The sequence below is a fragment of the Sus scrofa genome, chromosome 9 (assembly GCF_000003025.6).
Source record: "Sus scrofa isolate TJ Tabasco breed Duroc chromosome 9, Sscrofa11.1, whole genome shotgun sequence".
Classification (NCBI taxonomy): domain Eukaryota; kingdom Metazoa; phylum Chordata; class Mammalia; order Artiodactyla; family Suidae; genus Sus; species Sus scrofa.
Window position 1 is genome coordinate 16,077,838 of NC_010451.4, and position 22,245 is coordinate 16,100,082.

General features: G+C 36.5%; 1 long non-coding RNA gene across 1 annotated transcript in view; it reads right to left on the reverse strand.

Annotated features, from left to right (window-relative positions):
• LOC110262273 overlaps nt 1–19,146 on the reverse strand; it is a 53,906-nt gene extending 34,760 nt beyond the window's left edge. Inside the window, exons 1-2 of the long non-coding RNA XR_002347101.1 lie at nt 19,065–19,146; nt 11,883–12,004 (exon numbers count right to left, since the gene is read on the reverse strand). This is a non-coding gene — a long non-coding RNA (uncharacterized LOC110262273). The remainder of the gene's footprint in view (nt 1–11,882; nt 12,005–19,064) is intronic.

A 22,245-nucleotide genomic window follows, 5' to 3' on the forward strand; every position in this document is an offset into this window, starting at 1 on the left:
TTTTGGCTCTTTCCCCATGATGCAGAGACTGACTCATTCCCAGTCAACACCAAGTGTTGTCTGAGATAAAAAAACTTAATATAAGTTTCTACACAACGTATTGGCTCTAATGCTTTACCATCTAACCTCTTCTTAATGAAATATGTTTTTTCCCCCACCAGGAGTTGCTGCAAATACCCTATAATCCTAATTCAATTTAATCAATGTTTATTGAATTTATTCCAAGTATCAGTTTAATATTATTCCTGTGCTGCAGGAATAATATTAATCTCCAGTTATTGATTAGTTCAATGGGAGAGATACTGTGCATATATGTAACTGCTCGCTTACTTGTTAGGGATGTTTAAGAGGGGATTAATATAGCAGATACATTAGTCTAGATTGGTGGTCTCAAAACTGGACACACATACCCGGTTGGAATATCTTGTATTCCAAAGAACCTGATTTCCAGGCCCTCAGTGGATCTGACTGCTAGTTTATCTGTGGTTCTCTTTTCTACATCCTTTTTCATAATTGTCTTTCTCTCACACAACAACAGAAGAGTATTTAACACTGAAACACCTAGAATTACCAGTGCATTTCCAGAAATGACAAAAAAAAAAAAACAAAGCAAACAAAAACTCTAGAACGTCATCTACACAGAAAATTAAAAACATCAGTGTGAGAAGCTGTGTAATTCACCCACCATATCCATACAAAATACATTTCCAATAAAATTTAAATTATTATTTAATAACCATGAGAGTTTAAGTCATTTAGTTCAACTGTGTACTATTGATAATTATAACTATAATGGACTCTAATATATCTGTTATACTATATGAGTTTGCAGGACATAAAATATATATTTGATTACACATTTCTGCTGTAGAACATGACAGGGTGATCCACAAAAGATATAGATATTTAGGTGTTCAATTGCTATGTTGGGACAAAATTCTGAGGGACCAGTGGCATGACGGATATAATATCAAGGAGAAAAAGAAGTTAAAAACCTTGCTTTTACATTTTTAATGTATTTTTATGGGTATCAATTTATTGTCATATTTCGATTTTATTAGATACATTTAAAAATCCCATGACTATATTTATTCAGTGATCATATTTATGTTTTATAGTGCTTGTTCTCTTAAACTATTTTCTCCAAAAATGATGGGGCTGCACTATCACTCTTTTGATTGTATTTTGTTTATACTGGAGTATTTATTTTTCCATCCTATATATACTCAAATTTTATTTATACTTACTTTTATATGTATTTATTTTTAATATACATTTGTTTAAAATCAACGTGGCAATTATCTTTTACTTGGGACATACAGATAGGCAATTACACATAGATGTAAAACTATATTTTAGAATATTTTGTCTACTTATCCTGTCTAGCACTTGATCCTTTTTTCTCTCTTTCCTTGCCATCTTCTGGATTGTTTTTTTAATTATTCAATTTTTCTTCTTTGTTTAGAAGAAAAATTTAATAATCTTTTAGTGGTTATCTTAACAGCTTCAACATGTTTCCTCTCTCATCAGAAGAATTACTTTTAATTAATTTCTAGGCAATATCAAAGAACTTCCAGCAGGAAAGCTCCATTTACCTGGATTCATCAAATCAGCTCCTGTTCCTCACTTTAGCCTTTAGTACTAACTCCACTTCCTCACAATAGCCTGTCCTAACACAGCTTCCCTCCAAACTAAACCTGTAATTAAAAAAGAAAAAATAACCCTGGACTCATTTCTGATCATACTATAAGCTTTCCTCAAATATTTTATCATAATTAGTAATGTATTTCATTTGGATGACACGTAAGACCTAGATCCTCCATTAGAAGGTAAATTTCACGAGATTAGGGACAGTTTAAGTGTGTATGCTCTTATATCCCTGCACCTGGATCTTTGTGGACAACAAAGTGCTTATTTACAACATGGTATAACTGTTTCTACCATGAATGATTTTAAACTATGAACTAGATATCACTAAATGCAAATTTGGGAAGAGATGTGCACAGCTGGCTTCAACATACGACTGAAAGAAGGATTTTGTCACTTGCATTAGAAATTGCCAGAAACTGGTGTTCCTGTTGTGGCGCAGGGGAAATGAATCTAAGATCCATGAGGTTGCGGGTTCAATCCCTGGCCTCGCTCAGTGGGTTAAGGATCTGGCACTGGCCGTGAGCTGTAGTATAGGTGGCAGACACGGCTCAGATCTGGTATGGCTGTGGCTGTGGTGTAGGCTGGCGGCAAGAGCTCTGATTAGACCCCTAGCCTGGGAACCTCCATATGCCGTGGGTGCGGCCCTAAAAAGACAAACGACAAAAAGAAAAAAGAAAAGAAATTGCCAGAAATCTTTAACAGACCACAAATTCTGCTCTCTTTATGGTCCAAATTCGCTTGTGAAAAAAAAAAAAAAAAAGGCTTGACATATAGAACATCTCAGAATATATATTACATATATATAAATACACATATATATATATATAGTTTGGGTTATTATAAGTGTTTGTTTTTCCAAACCATTTGAGCATTCTTTGTACATTAATATCTGTGTTTTTGCTAAATATAAAATATAAAATAATCAGATTATTAACTTCTTGGTTCATTTGAATACAACGTGCTTTAACTAATAAACTCAGCATATTTGGGTTCACCAAATAAATAAAATATGCACACTACATATATATTAGTATATATACACACATACATATACATCCTTTGGTGAAGAGAGTGCTCAGGCTACATTTAGTTAACCAAATAGCTCGCCCTGCATAAGACTCCAGGTAGGCACAAACTTACCTAATGCATTTCTGTAGGTGCAGCCCGTGTAAATCTCCCATTTAAAATAAGACAAGGAGAAATGGAAAATAAAAATGGATCACTGATATATTACTAAGCTAAAGGATTTCCTGCTAAGAAAGCCAAGGATTGATCTACATTAAAAATGTGATTTATTCCAGAAAGAGAATAATTAAGCATTAGTCAATAGCTAAGGCATTTTAATAGTGTCTGTCTAACAGCCCAAAGCACATTAAAAGACTAAAATCTGGACCTGAGAAAAGCTTCATTAATTAAGCAAAAATCCTTTTTTCTTCACACTGGGAAACTGTCAAAATGTTTTCTAAAGTGGTTATCAGATGAAATAGATACACAGTTACACAAAGAAAAACTTTGAGTTCATGTGGGTCCTAGAATCTGGAAGCATTAGCCATTTGATGAATTCAAACTGGGAGAAAAATTCATATTATATCAACGTCTAACATATTATCAAAATGAATTAATTAAGAATACTCTGTGTAATAGGCTCACTTTATACCTAGCTAAGCCCTGTGTGCACTATTATAGAATCTTAATTTTAAGGTGCTTTGACCTAGAATTGGGGGAACAGAACAAAGACAGGTAGAATAATAAAAATGTAAGTACATCCTGCTTGGATAGAACTACAAAACCAGCATATTAAGGAAGGAAAAAATGCGTGTGGGGTATAGTTCAGAAAATGCTGCCCGGAAAAAACTTTGTGTGTATGTGTGCATGTGTGTGTACTGAGTAGAGTAGACACTATTTTTCAAGTTTTTAAGAACAAGTAGAATTGGGAAATATGGGAGAGTCATAGTTCTTTTGGAGAGAAATAGCCTAATGATCTTTGTAATAATAATAGAAAAATAATAATGATGATGTAATAATAGGCACCTTAATGTATAAGTTATGCAGATGATTTAATTTTTGTAACAGCACCATGTATGTATTATTTCACTTTAGAGATGCGAAGTTGATTCTTAGGAAGGGTAAGTAGCCAGTCCGAATCACATACAGAGTTGGGCGTCAACCGACTCCAAAGCTAATGTTCCACTCTGCCTCTGCCAGCACGGCAATGTTAAAGGAAGTTTACCAAAATACTTTAATCCCTGCTCTTTGGGATCCTGAAACATTCATTTATCTTATATGCTTTCCAATTCTTTCATGTGAATTTGCTTCTTAACTCAGTAAAGTCATGGGTAGGAGTATGACATGGAGGAAAAAAGACTGGGTTTGAGAATCCACAAGCTCTCAATCCAAGCTGGCTCTATACCTTATAACTTTTATCATCCAACTCTCGCAGGCTCAGCTTTCTGAAACTACTCTGTTCCACGAAATGAGGATGTAAAACCAAACTTGCCTGGTTGTCAAGAAGACAGAGTGTGATAACGTGTGTTTTTTATACTTAGCACAGGATACATGGCCCTAATTATTACAATTCCTTTTTTTCCTATATAGAGAAAAGCCTACCTCATATTCTATTATGGAAGGTCCTAAAACCACAACCAGAATTTGTTGTATCCTATTTGGTTTTATGGTCACACATGTTCATGACGTTTTCAACGAGGGACATAAGTCAAAGATACAACACCTCCTCTCGCACCTGGTAACATAGAAAGCATTCAGCATTTTTGACTTGCATTTCTCTAAAAATCAGTGATGTTGAGCAATTTTTCATGTGCTTGTTGGCCATCTATATACCTTCTTTGGAGAAATGTCTTTTGCCCATTTTTCCATTGGGTTGTTGGCTTTTTTGCTGTTGACATGTATAAGTCCTTTGTATATTTCAGAGATTAAGCTCTTGTCAGCTGCATCATTTGAAGCTCTTTTCTCCCATTCTGTAAGTTGTCTCTTTGGTGTCTTTTTGGTTTCCTTTGCTGTGCAAAAGCTTGTCAGTTTGATGAGGTCCCATTGGTTTACTTTTGCTTTTATTTCTGTTGCTTTGGGAGACTGACCTGAGAACACATTTGTAAGGCTGATGTCAGAGAATGTCTTGCCTCTGTTCTCTTCCAGGAGTTGGATGGTGTCCTGTCTGATATTTAAGTCTTTCAGCCATTTTGAGTTTATTTTTGTGCATGGTGTGAGGGTGTGTTCTGGTTTCACTGGTTTGCATGCAGCTGTCGAGGCTTCCCAGCAATACGTGCTGGAAAGACGGTCTTTTTCCCATTTTATGTTCTTGCCTCCTTTGTCAAGGATGAATTGACCGTAGGTGTCTGGGTTTATTTCTGGGTTCTCTCTTCTGTTCCATTGGTCTGTCTGTCTGTTTTGGTACCAGTACCACACTGTCTTGATGACTGTGGCTTTGTAATAGTGCCTGAAGTCTGGAAGAGTTATGCCTCCTGCTTGGTTTTTGTTCCTCAGGATTGCTTTGGCAATTCTGGGTCTTTTGTGGTTCCATATACATGTTTGGATTGTTTGTTCAAGTTCTGTGAAAAATGTCATGGGTAGTTTGATAGGGATTTTACTGAATCTGTAGATTGCTTTGGGCAGTATGGCCATTTTTCCAATATTAATTTTTCCAACCCAGGAGCATGGAATATCTTTCCATTTCTTTGCATCTTCTTTAACTTCCTTGATATAATGGTTACTTTTTGAAAAACTGTAGTTCCATGCAGATGGGAAATCTGAGTCAGTGTTCTACGTATGTGGATGTATTTCTAAATATTTGCTTACAAATGTATTGTCACACCCCACTTTCCTTGGTTTGTGTGGATGCATCTATTTTAAAACTGTGTTATCTTATTCTGGTATCGTTGATTCAAGATGAGCATAACAAGTAATTTTTTTTCAGTTCTGTTTCAAATCTAGTTTAAGATCTACATAAGTATATAGATTCATTTATATGTGGATCATATAAAGAGTATAAAAAAGAGTTTTTGATTATAGAGCCCATTTGGCCTCAGAAGAAGGCATTCTACGACTAGGAATAAGGACCATGTTAGAAACACTGGGAATTACTAGCACAGGCCAGCAGAATCCTTAGGTTAATAACATCGAGTCATAAATTATTGTATTGGTTTGCCAAAAGCTTGAGAAGTAGCTATTTTTTGAGAAAATAGAGCCGAGTATTTGCCATTTTGGAAAGATCCATCCCAAGCCCGTCGAACTATTTTCCATCATAGAAAATTGTGTTTCAGGGAATGCTCAGGACAGGAGAAAAGTACTGTTGCTCTGGCACTCAATTTGGCTCTCGTGTAAAATTATGATAATAACATCTGTTTTACTCCTTATTATGGGTGTCAGGTGTGATAATATATGTGACACAGTATCATAAACAAATAGACGTCTCTTTCTTTTCCTTTTATTTTTTTCTTCAACAACTGTAGTGAACCAGGGTTACCAACATTAATGAGCTGGAATCCCCCTTACAGAACATAGTACTAATTAGATGAAGTATTGTCCTCTAGGGTACAACTGTACACTGTACAACTGTGAAACCCAAATGGGTTCAGTGTTTCAAGTATGAAAGGGCCCTCAACAAAATGGTACCCAGTGGATGCCTAATAATATTGCAACAGGGCATTTTAAAGAGATTTTTCATGCACTTATAGGAGACATCCACTGGGATCTCCTAGAAATGCTGGGATTCTGAAAGGGCTGAGGTCCTGCATGGGTAGGTTTAAAAAAAAAAAAAAGTGGGATTTTTGCTGCTGTTAATATTATTTCTTTTGTATCTTTTATTTAGTTACTTTTATTGCTTTCCCCAGAGCACCTTCTCCCACAGTTCTAGATGCTAATTTAACAAAAAACTTTGAGATTCAAGAGAGCATTTCATCTCCTTTCTTACTTTCCTATGGTTATCTTCCAACCAATGATCAATAAAAGTCCATCTAACCCTAGTATCACATCTCCATTAGTGAAGGAGTGCTTACTTGACTTGCAAGAGCACAGAGTCCCAGAAATGGATTTTTTTAGAGACAGAAGAATGACTAGTTACCTGGAACCATAATTAGCTGAAATTAGGCAACCCTTTCAAGGATGTTTAAAGATTGAAATATGCAGAACAAGGGTGTCATCTGGACTAGAAAGCTAGCAAGAAAGGAATTGTGTTGAAATGTAACAAACACACCGACGTGACCACTGTGCAAAATGGTTCACATGCAGAACCCTACATGTGTCAGATAAAAGATCCTGCCGACACACAGATCTAAGCATGAGGATGTTAAAAAAAAAGACACCAAAATCACACAGTGTGGGGAAGGAAAGTAAGAAAATACAGATTATTTTTCTTATTTTAATGATTTGTTTGAGTCTATATGACTATCAGACTAAAGCAAGCAGATATAGGAAGGGGTTAACATAGTTAAAAAACAAGGCTACCAGAAATCAAAACCAAACATTATATTCACAAAAACTGAAAAGAAAATTACTCAAGTATAAAACAAATGGAAACCATCCAACCAAAAAAAGAAAAGAAGAAAAGAGAAATACAGAAACAACTGGAAAACAACGTTGAAAATGGCAATAAATACATATCTATCAATAATCACCTTAAATGTCAATGGACTGAGTGCTCCAATCAAAAGACACAGCGTGGCAGATTGGATAAAAAAGAAAAAACCTTCAATCTGCTGCCTACAAGAAACTCACCTTAGGGCAACTGACACATATAGATTGAAAGTGAGGGGATGGGAAGAGATATTTCATGCCAATGGACAGGACAGAAAAGCAGGAGTTGCAATACTCATATCAGACAAAATAGACTTTAAAATAAAGGCCATAAAGAAAGACAAAGAAGGACACTATTTAATGGTTAAAGGATCCATTCAAGAAGAAGATATTACAATCATCAATATATACGCTCCTAATATAGGAGCACCCAGATACCTACGACAAATACTAACAGACATAAAAGGAGAAATCAATGGGAATACAATCATAGTATGAGACTTTAACACCCCACTCACAATAATGGACAGATCCTCTAGACAGAAAATCAATAAGGCAACAGAGATCCTAAAGGACACAATAGAACAGTTAGACTTAGTTGACATTTTCAGGACATTATATCCAAAAAAATCAGAATACATATTCTTCACAAGTGCACATGGAACATTTTCAAGAATTGATCACATATTGGGGCACAAAGCTAACCTCAACAAATTTAAAGGTACAGAAATTATTTCAGTTATCTTCTCTGACCACAATGACATGAAACAAGAAATCAACTGCAGGAAAATAAATTATAAAAAAAATGTCTACCTGGAGACTAAACAACATGCTACTAAAAAACCAATAGGTCAATGAGGAAACCAAGAAGGAAATTAAAAAATACCTTGAGACAAATGATAACGAAGACACAACCACTCAAAATTTATGAGATTTCACAAAAGCAGTGCTCAGAGGAAAATTCATAGCAATACAGGCCATCCTCAAAAAAGAAGAAAAATCTCAAATCAACAATTTAACCCAACACCTAAATGAATTAGAAAAAGAAGAAAAAAACCTAACGTCAGTAGAAGGAAGGAAACCATAAACATCAAAGAGGAAATCAATAAAATAGAAATTAAAAAAACAACAGAAAAAATCAATAAAACCAAGAGCTAGTTCTTTGGAAAGGTAAACAAAATTGACAAACCTCTGGCTAGACTCACCAAGAAGAGGAGAGAAAAAACACAAACAAAATAAGAAATGAAAAAGGAGAAGTTACAACTGATACTGCAGAAATACAAAAAACCCTGAGAGAATACTATGAACAACTGCATGCAAACAAATTTGACAACCTAGAAGAAATGAACAGACTGATCACTAGAAATGAAATTGAGTATGTCATAAAAACACTCCCTTACAAATAAAAGTCCAGGACCAGATGGCTTCACAGGTGAATTCTACCAAATATACAAAGAGGAACCTGTACCCAGCCTCCTTAAACTTTTCCAAAAGGTTGAAGAAGAAGGAACCCTCACAAAGACATTCTATGATGCCACCATCACCCTAATACCAAAACCAGACAAAGATACCACCAAAAAAGAAAATTAAAGGCCAATATATTTGATGAATATAGATGCAAAAATTCTCAACAAAATTTTAGTCAACTGAATCCAACAACATATAAAAAAGATCATACACCACGACTAGATGGGATTCATCCCAGGTGCACAAAGATGGTTCAGCATACGTAAATCAATCAATGTCATACACCAAAAGAAAAGTTAAAAACTTATGATCATCTCAATAGATACAGAAGAAGCATTTGAGAAAGTCCAACATCCATTCATGATAAAAACGTTTACCAAAGTGGGTATAGAGGAAACATTCCTTAACATAATAAAAGCCATTTATGACAAACCCACAGCAAATGTAATACTCCATGGAAAAAAGCTGAAAGTCTTCCCACTAAAATCTGGAACAAGACAAGGATACACATTCACCACTGTTATTCAACATAGTATTGAAGTCCTAGCCACAGCAATCAGACAAACAAAAGAAATAAAAGGCGTCCAAATAGGAAGAGAAGAGGTAAAACTTTCACTGTATGCAGATGACATGATACTATATATAGAAAACACTAAGGACTCAATACAAAAACTACCTGAACTGATCAACAAATTCAGCAAAGTAGCAGGATATAAGATAAACATTCAGAAATCAGTCGCATTTCTGCATACTAACAATGAAATATCGGAAAAGGAATTAAAAAATACAATACTTTTTAAAATTGCAACCCAAAAAAATCAAATATTTGGGAATATAACCTGACTAAGGAAGTGAAAGTCTTGTATACTGAGCACTCTAAAACCTTCATCAAGGAAGTTAAAGAAGATGCAAAGAAATGCAAAGATATTCCATACTCCTGGGTTGGAAAAATTAATATTGGAAAAATGGCCATACTGCCCAAAGCAATCTACAGATTCAGTAAAATCCCTATCAAACTACCCATGACATTTTTCACAGAACTTGAACAAACAATCCAAACATGTATATGGAACCACAAAAGACCCAGAATTGCCAAAGCAATCCTGAGGAACAAAAACCAAGCAGGAGGCATAACTCTTCCAGACTTCAGGCACTATTACAAAGCCACAGTCATCAAGACAGTGTGGTACTGGTACCAAAACAGACAGACAGACCAATGGAACAGAAGAGAGAACCCAGAAATAAACCCAGACACCTACGGTCAATTCATCCTTGACAAAGGAGGCAAGAACATAAAATGGGAAAAAGACCGTCTTTCCAGCACGTATTGCTGGGAAGCCTCGACAGCTGCATGCAAACCAATGAAACCAGAACACACCCTCACACCATGCACAAAAATAAACTCAAAATGGCTGAAAGACTTAAATATCAGACAGGACACCATCCAACTCCTGGAAGAGAACAGAGGCAAGACATTCTCTGACATCAGCCTTACAAATGTGTTCTCAGGTCAGTCTCCCAAAGCAACAGAAATAAAAGCAAAAGTAAACCAATGGGACCTCATCAAACTGACAAGCTTTTGCACAGCAAAGGAAACCAAAAAGACACCAAAGAGACAACTTACAGAATGGGAGAAAAGAGCTTCAAATGATGCAGCTGACAAGAGCTTAATCTCTGAAATATACAAAGGACTTATACATGTCAACAGCAAAAAAGCCAACAACCCAATGGAAAAATGGGCAAAAGACCTGAATAGACATTTCTCCAAAGAAGATATATAGATGGCCAACAAGCACATGAAAAATTGCTCAACATCACTGATTATTAGAGAAATGCAAATCAACACTACCATGAGGTACCACCAGTGAGAACGGCCATCATTCATAAGTCCACAAGTAACAAATGCTGGAGGGGGTGTGGATAAAAGGGAACTCTCCTGCACTGTTGGTGGGAATGTAAGTTGGTACAACCACTAGGGAAAACAGTGTGGAGATGCCTTAGAAAACTACACATAGGACTACCATATGACCCATCAATCCCACTCTTGGGCATATATCCAGACAAATCTTTCCTTAAAAAAGACACATGCCCCTGCATATTAATTGCAGCTCTATTCACCATAGCCAAGACATGGAAACAACCCAAATATTCATTGACAGATGATTTGATTAGGAATACATGGTATATATTCACAATGGAATACTACTCAGCCATAAAAAAAGAACAAAATAATGCCATTTTCAGTAACATAGATGGAACTAGAGACTCTCATCCTGAGTGAAGTAAGTCAGAAAGAGAAAGACAAATACCATATGATATCACTTATATCTGGGATCTAATATATGGCACAAATGAACCTTTCCACAGAAAAGAAACCCATGGACTTGCAGAATAGACTTGTGGTTGCAAAGGGAGAGGGGGAGAGAGTGGGGTGAATTGGGAATTTGGGTTTAACAGATATAGAGTATTGCCTTCAGAATGGATTAGCAATGAGATCCTGCTGTGTCACACTGGGAACTATGTCTGGCCACTTATGATGGAGCATGATACTGTGTTGAGAATATTTAACACACTCATAGATCAGAAGAAAGTCTGTCAGAGTGGTAAAGACTACTCAAGTATTCCTACTGCCTTTTCTTTTCTTTGATTCAAACACAATTTTCTGGCCCTCATTGGCAGCTGACCAGTACACAGGGGGGATATGCCATTCATTAAAGATCTCAATAAGCATTAATGTTTGACCATGGGTACAACAATCAAGAAGAGAACTGCATAACTTCACATGACAGATGAAAATCATGCATGGCCATAGGACTGGAGGAGCTGGAGTGCTGGCAAATTTGGGGGACAAACACTTGACATGAAGCTTGACCCTTTATGATGTGCTATATGCCCATTAACATACAATTTCAAAATTAGCGGATTGTGGATATCATTTCGGAATGACCAAGCTTATTTCAGCTTTGCTTCACTATTTAATTTCTCTATCATACTTGCACTACTTTGAGTTAATTCCTGAACTCAAGTTCTCTCCAAGGACTCTGAATTTAATTTATCATTGGCTTCCTCTACCTTGAAGAATTTCAGTTCATATACCTGCCACAGCACAGTCTCTCTAAATCAAACTCCTCATTTCTATAGCTGGTCAGCACCCTTGTTTGCCCACCTAATATTCTAGTGAGGGAGAATGTAAGAATTCTGATATTGGAACATAGGCACACACACAAAAAGAAACATACCTTGTTTTGAACTGGCTTCAGAAAGGGTCCTTCTCAAGCAGCACATCATGTGTCTAATCATTCAAGTTGAAGCATATGATCAGAAAATGACTCTTCTTCAGGCTGAACTAGTTCTGAGTTACCTGTTTCATAGACAGTGTGGAACACTGGTCATCAAATTAAAAGCGAGACTAACTCTGTATCAGGCACCACATGGCAACAGCTGTGTACAGTTGGACAATTCAGAAGGTTGGACACACACACACAGGATCTCCTCTGTGCACAGCCGTCTCACAGAGGAGGGCATGTAGTCTTAGGAAGACGTATAACACACACTCTCATCAAAGGTTCCTGGTTTAGAAAAACCTTTCTTTTTATATTCTTGTTATCTATATTGTATACTAATGTTCACATTCATAAAAAAGGGACAATGTAACAATACTAATAATTTCAAATAATCATTAAGAAACCCCTGTTCTAGGAGTTCCCGTCGTGGTGCAGTGGTTAACGAACCCGACTAGGAACCATGAGGTTGCGGGTTCGGTCCCTGCCCTTGCTCAGTGGGTTAACGATCCGGGGTTGCTGTGAGCTGTGGTGTAGGTTGCAGACACAGCTCGGATCTCGCGTTGCTGTGGCTCTGGCGTAGGCCGGTGGCTACAGCTCCAATTCGACCCCTAGCCTGGGAACCTCCATATGCCGCGGGAGCGGCCCAAGAAATAGCAAAAAAAAAAAAAAAAAAAAAAAAAAAAAAAAACCCTGTTCTAGAACTCAAACATATTTTTCTTTTCATAATTGTTTTTCTATATTTTTATCTAGCTCGATAACGGTCGGTATATACATCTGAGTACTGTTTTACTTTTCTGTGTGTGCATCCCATGCACACTGCAGTGGGGAGAGAAAGTGTGTGCGTGTTAGGATTCTGCCCTTTCATAAAGCATACTGGTGTGGATACGTTAATATTCTTGCACATAATCTTCATATGTGTGTTAGTTTTCCATTATTTCCATTAAAATTACTGTAAATTTAGGGCTACACAAATTTATCATCTCACAGAAGTCCAGGACTGGGTTGAGTCCTCAGCTCCCAGTTTTAACAGGGTCTAAATCAAGGTGATGGCAGGACTATATTCTTATTAGAGACTCTACTGAACAATCTGCTTCCATCTTCATTCAGATTGTTGGCTGAATTCAGCACCTCGTGGTTGTAAGACTACTACATGCATGTCCTTACTGACCGCTAGTGAGGAGCATCCTTAATTCCTGGAGATTTCTCTCTGGTTCCTGCCTGAAGCCCAGTGTATACAAAGCCTCTTTTGTCTTGTATGGTGACACGTTCCCAGGTTTCACTGATCAGGATGTGGACATCTTTTTGGGGGGCAGGGGGGTTATTCAACCTATCACTGCATGGACCATATTTAGCAATTTTAAAATTTTGATATAATATTAGAGAACATTTTCTGGGGATATATATTTGTTTTCATTTTGTGTTTTACAATTTTAAATTATATCATCTTACCTAAAAAATTTTTTAAAAATTTTTATTAAAGTGTAATTGATTTATAATGTTCTGTCCATTTCACCTAGAACTTTTGAATTATTTCCTTTAATCAGATATCAGGGAATGGTATCACTGTGTTATGGGTAGAAACTTGGGCTTTTTCAGCTTATTGCTATCTTGAGTCAAAATAGGTTTATAATAGTTTATAAATTTCAGCCCTAAAAGATCAGAGTTTCATAACTATCTCAGAATTGAAGGCAAACATTTTTAGATGTATATTTCAAGTCTAAAATGGATAGAATAGTAACATTTTGTCACACATATATTACAATTTCTATAGTTTCCTATGTGAAGTACCTTCAGTATTATTTCCTTAATTATCTTTTGGTATCGATGTTTTATAGAAGCTACTTAAAATTACAGAAATTATCCAATCATCTGTCATATGCAGAGAATATATTTTGCATATGTTATTACTCTATTTTAGCTTAATATATTTAATATAGATAGTTTTATCCTTTTAAATTATTCAATTTTATCATCTTTTCCTTGGATCTTGTACTTTTTGATTCAAACCTAGGAATATTATCAATTCTTCACAGATCCTATCAATAATTTCAGCTCTTCAAATCATCTCCTACTAATGTAGGTGTAATATTTTGATCTACCTTTCAAGGATTGATTTGCATACTGGGCACTTTTCAACAGAGGGCAGCATTTTGCATTTGTTCTGCTTTGTGGGTGCATATTTCAACCACAAAACACCAAATGTTCCAAAATCTTGCTCAGGCACATACAGTGAACAGCATGTACAAGAGCATTTCTATGGAAACAAACAATGTATTTTCTTATCACAGAGCTTCTGGGAGATTCTTAAATCTTCTTTGAAATGCAATAAATGTTTTTCAAATCAATAATTGTGGTGGAAACAATAAGGAGTGAATGTTAGGAAAAAAATCGTGTCAGCATTAGAAGGTAACAATGACAGAAAGTCTCATCCAAAACTTTCGTACAATTGATTATGACTGAACGACTAAGCCAATGAGGCTTGAATCTGCTGCAGATAATGTAACTAATTTGGGCAAGAATTCCAACTAGAGCTTTATTTCCTAAACAATTTAATTTTTAAAAGTTTGCATTATGTTTTTAATTGCCTTCATGATAAATTCGGAATCTTTTTTGTGGCTAACAAGGTCTTTTATATTCTTGTCCCAGGCTTCAAAATTCAAGCAACTGTTCTCTATTTTAGTTTCCAGGCAAAGTCGGTTTCCCACTCGCGTGTCCTTAATGTTTTCTGTCTGTGCCTTACTTTTTCGTTACATCCCAGGCTCTACCAGGACCTATCTTTGCCTTATTATCTCTACACGCCAGAATTCGAGCACACCAGAGAGCACATATGAGACCATCATTAAATAAGGAATGGAAAGATGCTGAGATTTAAAATGTTCTTCTTATTAGCTTAGTAACCTTTTCCCCCTAACATTTCTAATATTGTTAATTACTATTAGTTAATATTGGGGTGTCTAGAGATCTGACACTTGTCCAGTCTTCCTAAAGCAAGGATAAGGACATTACAGAATCACTCCGATAGCTCCTATATAGGATAAAATTTCAACTGTGGTTCCTCAGTGCTGAAACACTTCAAGAGGAGCACTAAGTACTTGAATTCAGCTAACTGAGTATTTCTTGAATGCTTCCTATGAGCCAGGGACTCTACCATACCAGGTACATGGGACACAATAATAGATGATGTATATCTGTATAGTGGGCCCTGAGCCCAAGAAAAAAAATTGTGCATCATAGAGTTCCTTCCTTTTAGACAATTAGAGACTTAAGCAAGTTGTGTCTGTAAATGTTCTTCCTTCACTTTCACTTGTCAAATCTCTTCAATCCTCATCTCGAGGATTATCTTAACTAAGTTTCCTCTAATACACTGAATACTTCAACTATTTCTCCTAGACTCCAGTGTGAACTGGCAGAATTACAGTGCTGTGAGCCACCTAGAGGAGACTGCCTAGAGGGAAGACTCTGACTCATATTCATCATTTGTTCCTGGCACAAGGCCTAGCCCAAAGTATAGAAGTAGAGAATAGATACTAGTGGATGCAGTCATGAATGAATAAATGAATAAATGAAGAGTAATTTGTTAACATATATTTGTTTTTCATTACAAAAATATTTAAACAGCTAGAGTATTAAAAATAGGCTCCCATTCCCCATACTGCAACATATAAGTATTTTCCACATCACCTTTAGGTGTTTTTTAAAAGAGAAATAAATTATTACATATCAAGCTCCTCACTTTATTTCCCCGACCTTATTCACCCTTCTCCATCCTCAAAGGGAAACATATACTTGGAGTTTGCATTTAATTTTCTCTTCCAAGTTTTTATATTTCAACTTTGCATGTATGTTTCCATAAACAACAAATAATATTATTTTCATTTTATTAAACATAAATGTTAGTAAGTGTATGATTTTATTGCAACATAACTATTTCATTCTACATTATGCTTTCAAAATTTATGTTAATGACTAAACACCATTCTAAGTGCTATGCAATATTTATGAATAAAACACAAGTTACTCATACTACTACTAATGGACATGTTGCTATGATTAAAAATGCTGATTGGTCTTTTTTGTATCTCCTTGAGCAAAGTTCCAGAATGTCTTTAGAACCCATATCCAGAACTGTAATGTCCAGTTCATTCAGTATACACTTCCTCAACTTTCATGTACTTCTACATTGTTCAGCAAAATGTAAAATTTTGCATTCTCATAAGCAGTGTAGGAGTTTTCCTTTTTACCTAAATTATCATCAAACCTCAATTCTCTTCCATTTACTTGCTTTAATCCTTGAAGCAATTCTATACTTTTTAATTACCCTAGATTTACACCACATTGATATCATATTAGTCTATCTCTCACTTCTTAAAAGGTCTCTAAAAATTATCTTTATTTCTGCTCCTATATTCTCCAATATTAACTTCAGGATCAACTTATCAAGTTCTATAAGAAATTCTATGGGCAATTGTATCTAGAATTGTATTGAATATACAGATTAACTTAGGGAAACCTGGTACCACTGATTCATAATCCACCGATATGATTTATTATATTTCATAAGTATGTCTAAAAAGGCCTTGTAAATATTTGATACATTATTCCTAAATATCTTCATATTTTCTTACAACTATAAATGTTACTTCTGAGGCTGTTTTTGTCTGGTTTAGCTATCAAGTTTTACTAGCTTCATAAAGTTACTAAGGTAGCAGTTCTGATTTCTATGTTCTAAAATAAATTTTTAAATATCACAAATATTTTCTTTTGGGAACAGCAGACTCATTACCTATTCAATTCAATAAAAGATCACTGGGTCAGCTTTTATTTTATTTTATTTTATTTTATTTTTTGTCTTTTTGCCTTTACTAAGGCCACTCCCATGGCATATGGAGATTCCCAGGCTAGGGGTCGAATCAGAGCTGTAGCCGCCAGCCTATGCCAGAGCCACAGCAACGTGGGATCTGAGCAGCGTCAGCAACCTACACCACAGCTCATGGCAATGCCGGATCCTTAACCCACTGAGCAAGGCCAGGGATCAAACCCGCAACCTCATGGTTCCTAGTCAGATTCGTTAACCACTGAGCCACGACAGGAACTCCAGCAGTTATGACTTTTTTTTTAATATTTTAGGGAAATTATGAAATTCTACTGTCAAAATGTTTTTCTTCTGATTTCAAAATCTCTTTTAAATATACTTATATTTTAGCATATTTAAATACTTATATTTTCCTTTTATTTTGATATTATTGACCTTTTTTACTTTTTTTAGACCAGTTTACTTTTTTCTAGAAATAAATATTAGTTTTCGTTGTCTTTACTTCATTTTACATTGAATTATCTTACTATTTTTGTATTTCATTTGTTTTATTTATTAAGATTTGTTATTTTACTAACATCTTTGTTTTCCTTCCCTCTTTACTTGTCCAGGGACTTCTGCTGCCCAACATTTTGCTCTCAAACAAACAAACAAAAAACCTTATTCATAGCAGGGGGTGCATATTCAATAGAGAATGAATGAAAGGAGGGAAGGAAAAAGCAGGTCTTATATCACATTTTAGTGTGACTTCTTTGAAAAATAACAGGTGTTGTCTTTGAGATATCCTGTCCAAGGAAAAGAGAGCCACTACCTTGTGTGGAAATCCACAGGATACCTGCAATAGCAAACACATCTTTCTCCCACCACCTCAGCCAGCAGAGCCTGGAAGTGCACAGTTTCTACACCTGGGGGCTCTGTTCTGCAAGCTATGCCCTCTCCAGAAGTCATGTGCCTCCTTTCAAAGCCAGCCTGGATTTCCAGAAAATTGGCTTTTCACCTTACCCTTCTATGCAACTGAATTGTCCATCTTCCTGAGAGCCTGAATGGGTGTCTCTAATATCATTTTGGTGTTGTCCCCTTTAAAAGAGCTCATCCTGGTGAATCTCTGTACTTCTTACCATAATTTAAAGCCTGGAGCTTTAGGGGCAAATTGATTCCTTCATAGACTCTTTTTGGCTTCTGGGGCATCTCTAGGCTGACAGCCAGCCTGTTAACATAACACAAGTTTAGCTTTCCAAAGGGGGTCTCCTGGCTGAGTCTCTGGGGTAACTTGGGAAGCCAGAGTGTCTCATCTCTTAACAGACTTCTCATCATATGACAGAAGACTCAGCCTCAGAGGGTGCCAGCACCAGCAGAGTCAAACAGGATCTTGCATCTAGGATCTCTTCCCTCAGAGGTCAGAGAAACCTACAGCATCCCCAGATTGCAACCTGGCTCTCATCCAGATTACCTCCCTCCTTATCCAGCTACCAAGCTTGGGGTTTAGCAACAAGTATTCCCAAAGACCTGACCAGATTCAGTTATCCCCAAAGCCCTTCTTCAACTCAGCAAATCACCCCCAGCCCCTACTTTCATCATCATTTTTATCTTTTATCTTTTCAGTTTCTTTGAGGTAATTTTATTTTTTAATTTCCGCTACTGGTTGGACCGTATAGATTTTAGTTTTGTGGGTTTTTTTTTTTTTTTTTTTTTTGTAGCTTTCCTTAAATTTTGAAGATATAAATTGACCAGTAAACTTTTCCAACAAATTTAGGAAAGTCTGTGTTTACACCTCTTTTTGTTTTTTTGTTTTGTTTTTGTTTTTTTCTTTCCCTTCTTTCTTTTTATGGCCACACCTGTGGCATATGGAAGTTCCAGGGCTAGGGATCAAATCGGAGCTGCAGCTACCAGCAACTCAGAATCCAAACAGCATTTGAGACTTAAGCTTGTGGCCAAGGCGAATCCTTAACCCATCAAGTGGGGCCAGGGATGGAACTGCATTCTCACAGAAACCATGTGGGGTTCTTAAACTGTGAGCCACAACAGGTACTCCTACATGTTTAATTACACATTTAACACATCCTCTTCTGGGTGTTGTATCATCGATATGATAAAAAATTTCAGTTTTCAACTTTCCCATTAAAAATACTTATAATTACTTTTATATGTATCCGTTAGTTGACCTTTCTAGCACACTATCAACTTCGTGCTTGCCGTTCTTCCCTACGACTTATTTCTGCATCTATTCTTATCAATGTCTTAGCATCGTAATGTATATTATTTACTTTTTTTTTAAGGTAGGGTCGGGGGCTATTGGAGTGGAGCGAGCGAGCCCTGAGGCTTACCTTGCTGGGGTGAAGGAAGCTGTCCCCCGCGCAGCACCTGCAGAAGCAAAGACAACAGGCGGTAGAAGGAGCCCAGCACCCGAAGCAGCCGGGTGTCATGTGACCCGCGTGACTCTCGCGAGAGCGCAGAGCCCCGGCGTCCTCCAGAGCCCAGCGCCTAGGAAGGAGCTTGTACTGGTAAAGGCAGCTAGTCGTATTACTTAGGAAACTATGTTCATTTTCTTTTCATCCTTTTTTGACAGGTTATAGAATTCGAAGTGAAGTTTATCCTCAGCATTTGGGATATTATTCTGTGCTTCTCTCTTACAAACTGCCTCACCGAGTTTGTTTACATGTTTACCCGCCTATCTTCTTCTCTCACCCCTTCCATTCGGTGCAAACTCCATCATCTTGCAGGAAGCAGAAAAAGAAAGTGTCGACGTCGAGAAAGGTAAGCAAGGTGCTGATGATACCTCAGTTCATCAGTTTAGCGAGGAGCAGAGAGAGCAGATTGCATTACATTCTGGGGGTGCTTTCTGGCTGGTGTAGCAGACGGATGAGTCAATTAGTGATCTGAAGGTTCAGCCATTGAAAGGTTTCATGACCAAATTCGGGTTCACAAGGTACAAAGGCAGAGTCAGAAAAGGAGAGATTTTAGAGATTTATGTATTTTACTTATAGCATCTTCCGGTTGACTCCACATTAAGAAAATCCACTACAAAGGAAATTTGAATCCTGGAAACTCATTTTCCTCTTTAGCCCTGGCACTGCACTTATTTATTTATTTATTTATTTTTTGGAGACTGCTCACTGGCGGCATAGTCTAACCATTCTCTTTGGGCTGTTTTTGTTCCCCATCCATTGTAAAAGTTGGAAACACAGGACTTTTATTTCCTCAAAAAGTCTTAGTGCCACTTATTACAGTGTGAAATAGGTGTAACCAGATTAGGGGAAGGCAGAGTGTCACAGTCTTCACAGTGAAAACTTAGATTTGATTAGTAAGTAACTATACTCACATTTTTAAAAACAAACATTAAAAAAAAAGAAAAGAAATTCTTTATTTCTTCAGTTCTGGCCCCAATATATCTAGTATCTGAAATTCTGGGATTTAATCAGTCTTTCTTGTAGTCAGTCTCTGTTTCCCTGGTTCTAGCAATCTCTTGATTTTTTTCTGTCTTCGCTGTTCTTACCCTGTTCTCTGATCCTTGTGCCTTGGGAAGAAAGAGACAATTTCGCCCATATTCTTTTGCAGTGGAATCTCCATACTCTACCTCAAATAACGACATCTCTTTAGTGTACCAAGGATGTTGTCAGAGCTGCAATTTTACACATTGTAAAGTACCTCCTAACTGAGGCAGCTTCCTCCAGATTCTATTTGCTAGAGCAGACAGCAACATATATAATTGCACTCAAGTAGTAGTTAATTTGTCTGCCAAAATTATATTTTCCTTTATGACAAGATTAACGAAAATGTGATTGAATCTCTTTACATCTGCTCATAGATAAAACAAACAAGCTAACACTAGCCAGGGAGTCTAGAGTGCCATGAAATCAACGTACTTTATAGTCAAAAAGTACTGACTGATAAGTGACTACAAGAAAGAAAATGCATATATGAAACATAACTCAAACCATGGAATCAATTTGTACACATACTGAATTACAATGAATTTATGGAGAGAAAACGATGAGACTTACCTTTATCACCCTCATTAACATAAAATAATTACATAGAATAAAAATGCATTCCCCTTTATATCATTGACCTTAGGGAAATTTAACTTTTCCATGCATCTGTAATGAGAACACACAGATACCAGTTGTCTTAGGAGTTTGCTCTGGGCCAGATGAAGGAATTCAGATTTTACGTTTAATAACTGCGACCCTATAAATGACTAAACCTTTTCCAATCTCATGTTTTTCTGTGAAATGGGAACTAATATATAATTTCTAAGGCTATTAGGGAAATGCAGGAAAGTGGTATTTGTGAGGATGTTTCTACAAATATAGAAAAAGTAATCAGTTCTAGTCCTTAAATTCTACTTTGTCTTTAAAAAGAATAGCTTATAAATTATAATTTACAAATATGAAAACAAGTTAAAACTAGAAATTATATATTTAGAGCAAATGGTTATAAAGATTAGGATTATTTTCCCCTTGGACTTTTTTTGTCTTTGTTTTTCTCTCTAACATTTTTACTGTTTTCATACAACTGCTTTTGACTTTAAACTAACACCTTTCAAATGATGTAATGTGATGTGGAAATTACTAGAAAGTAAAAGGAATCAAGCACAGAGGAACAATCTTCATTCCTTTGAGAGAAGCAATTGCATAACTACAGATGGAAATTGCAAGAAGTCTTATTTACCAAGATATTTTCTCTGTTCTTTCAATATCAAAAATGAAATCACTATAAAGAGAGCTGTCAGACCCTATATATTTCAAATGACTCAGTCACTCTCATTCTCTTTTTTCGGTCCAAATACAATGCACTTTCCACTGTTTTTAATTCCACTAACGAAGAAAAGAGGTGAAGGTAAATGCTTCTTATACAGAATAATAATCCTGTTCAGGCCACATATGGACTGATGATAAAATATCACTCAAAACAAAGCATTTTCAGAATATTTAGAAGACTTTATCTGGAGTTCCCGTCGTGGCGCAGTGGTTAATGAATCCGACTAGGAACCATGAGGTTGCGGGTTCGGTCCCTGCCCTTGCTCAGTGGGTTAACGATCCGGCATTGCCATGAGCTGTGGTGTAGGTTGCAGACGCGGCTCGGATCCTGCGTTGCTGTGGCTCTGGCGTAGGCCGGTGGCTACAGCTCCGATTGGACCTGGGAACCTCCTTATGCCGCGGGAGTGGCCCAAGAAATAGCAAAAAGACAACAAAAAAAAAAAAAAAAAAAAAAAAAAAGACTTTATCTGTGAAGTGGGTTACCAGTAACAATAACAGCTTCATTCTCAGGTGAGGATTAACTGAAATTAAATGCACGCATATAAGAAACTAATTCAAGGTATATTGTGTAAAGTGCTTCTCATTTTAAGATACGTGATTTTACAGTCCAGGTTTAGATGACTCCAGGTAGGCATGAAGTTTAATCCTTCCTGAGCTAATCAGATACTGGCACCCTGTATTAATTGCTCAGCAAGGTTTTTGACGGGGAATGGCTCCTATTATCTCCCCAGTTGGTGAGAGGGAC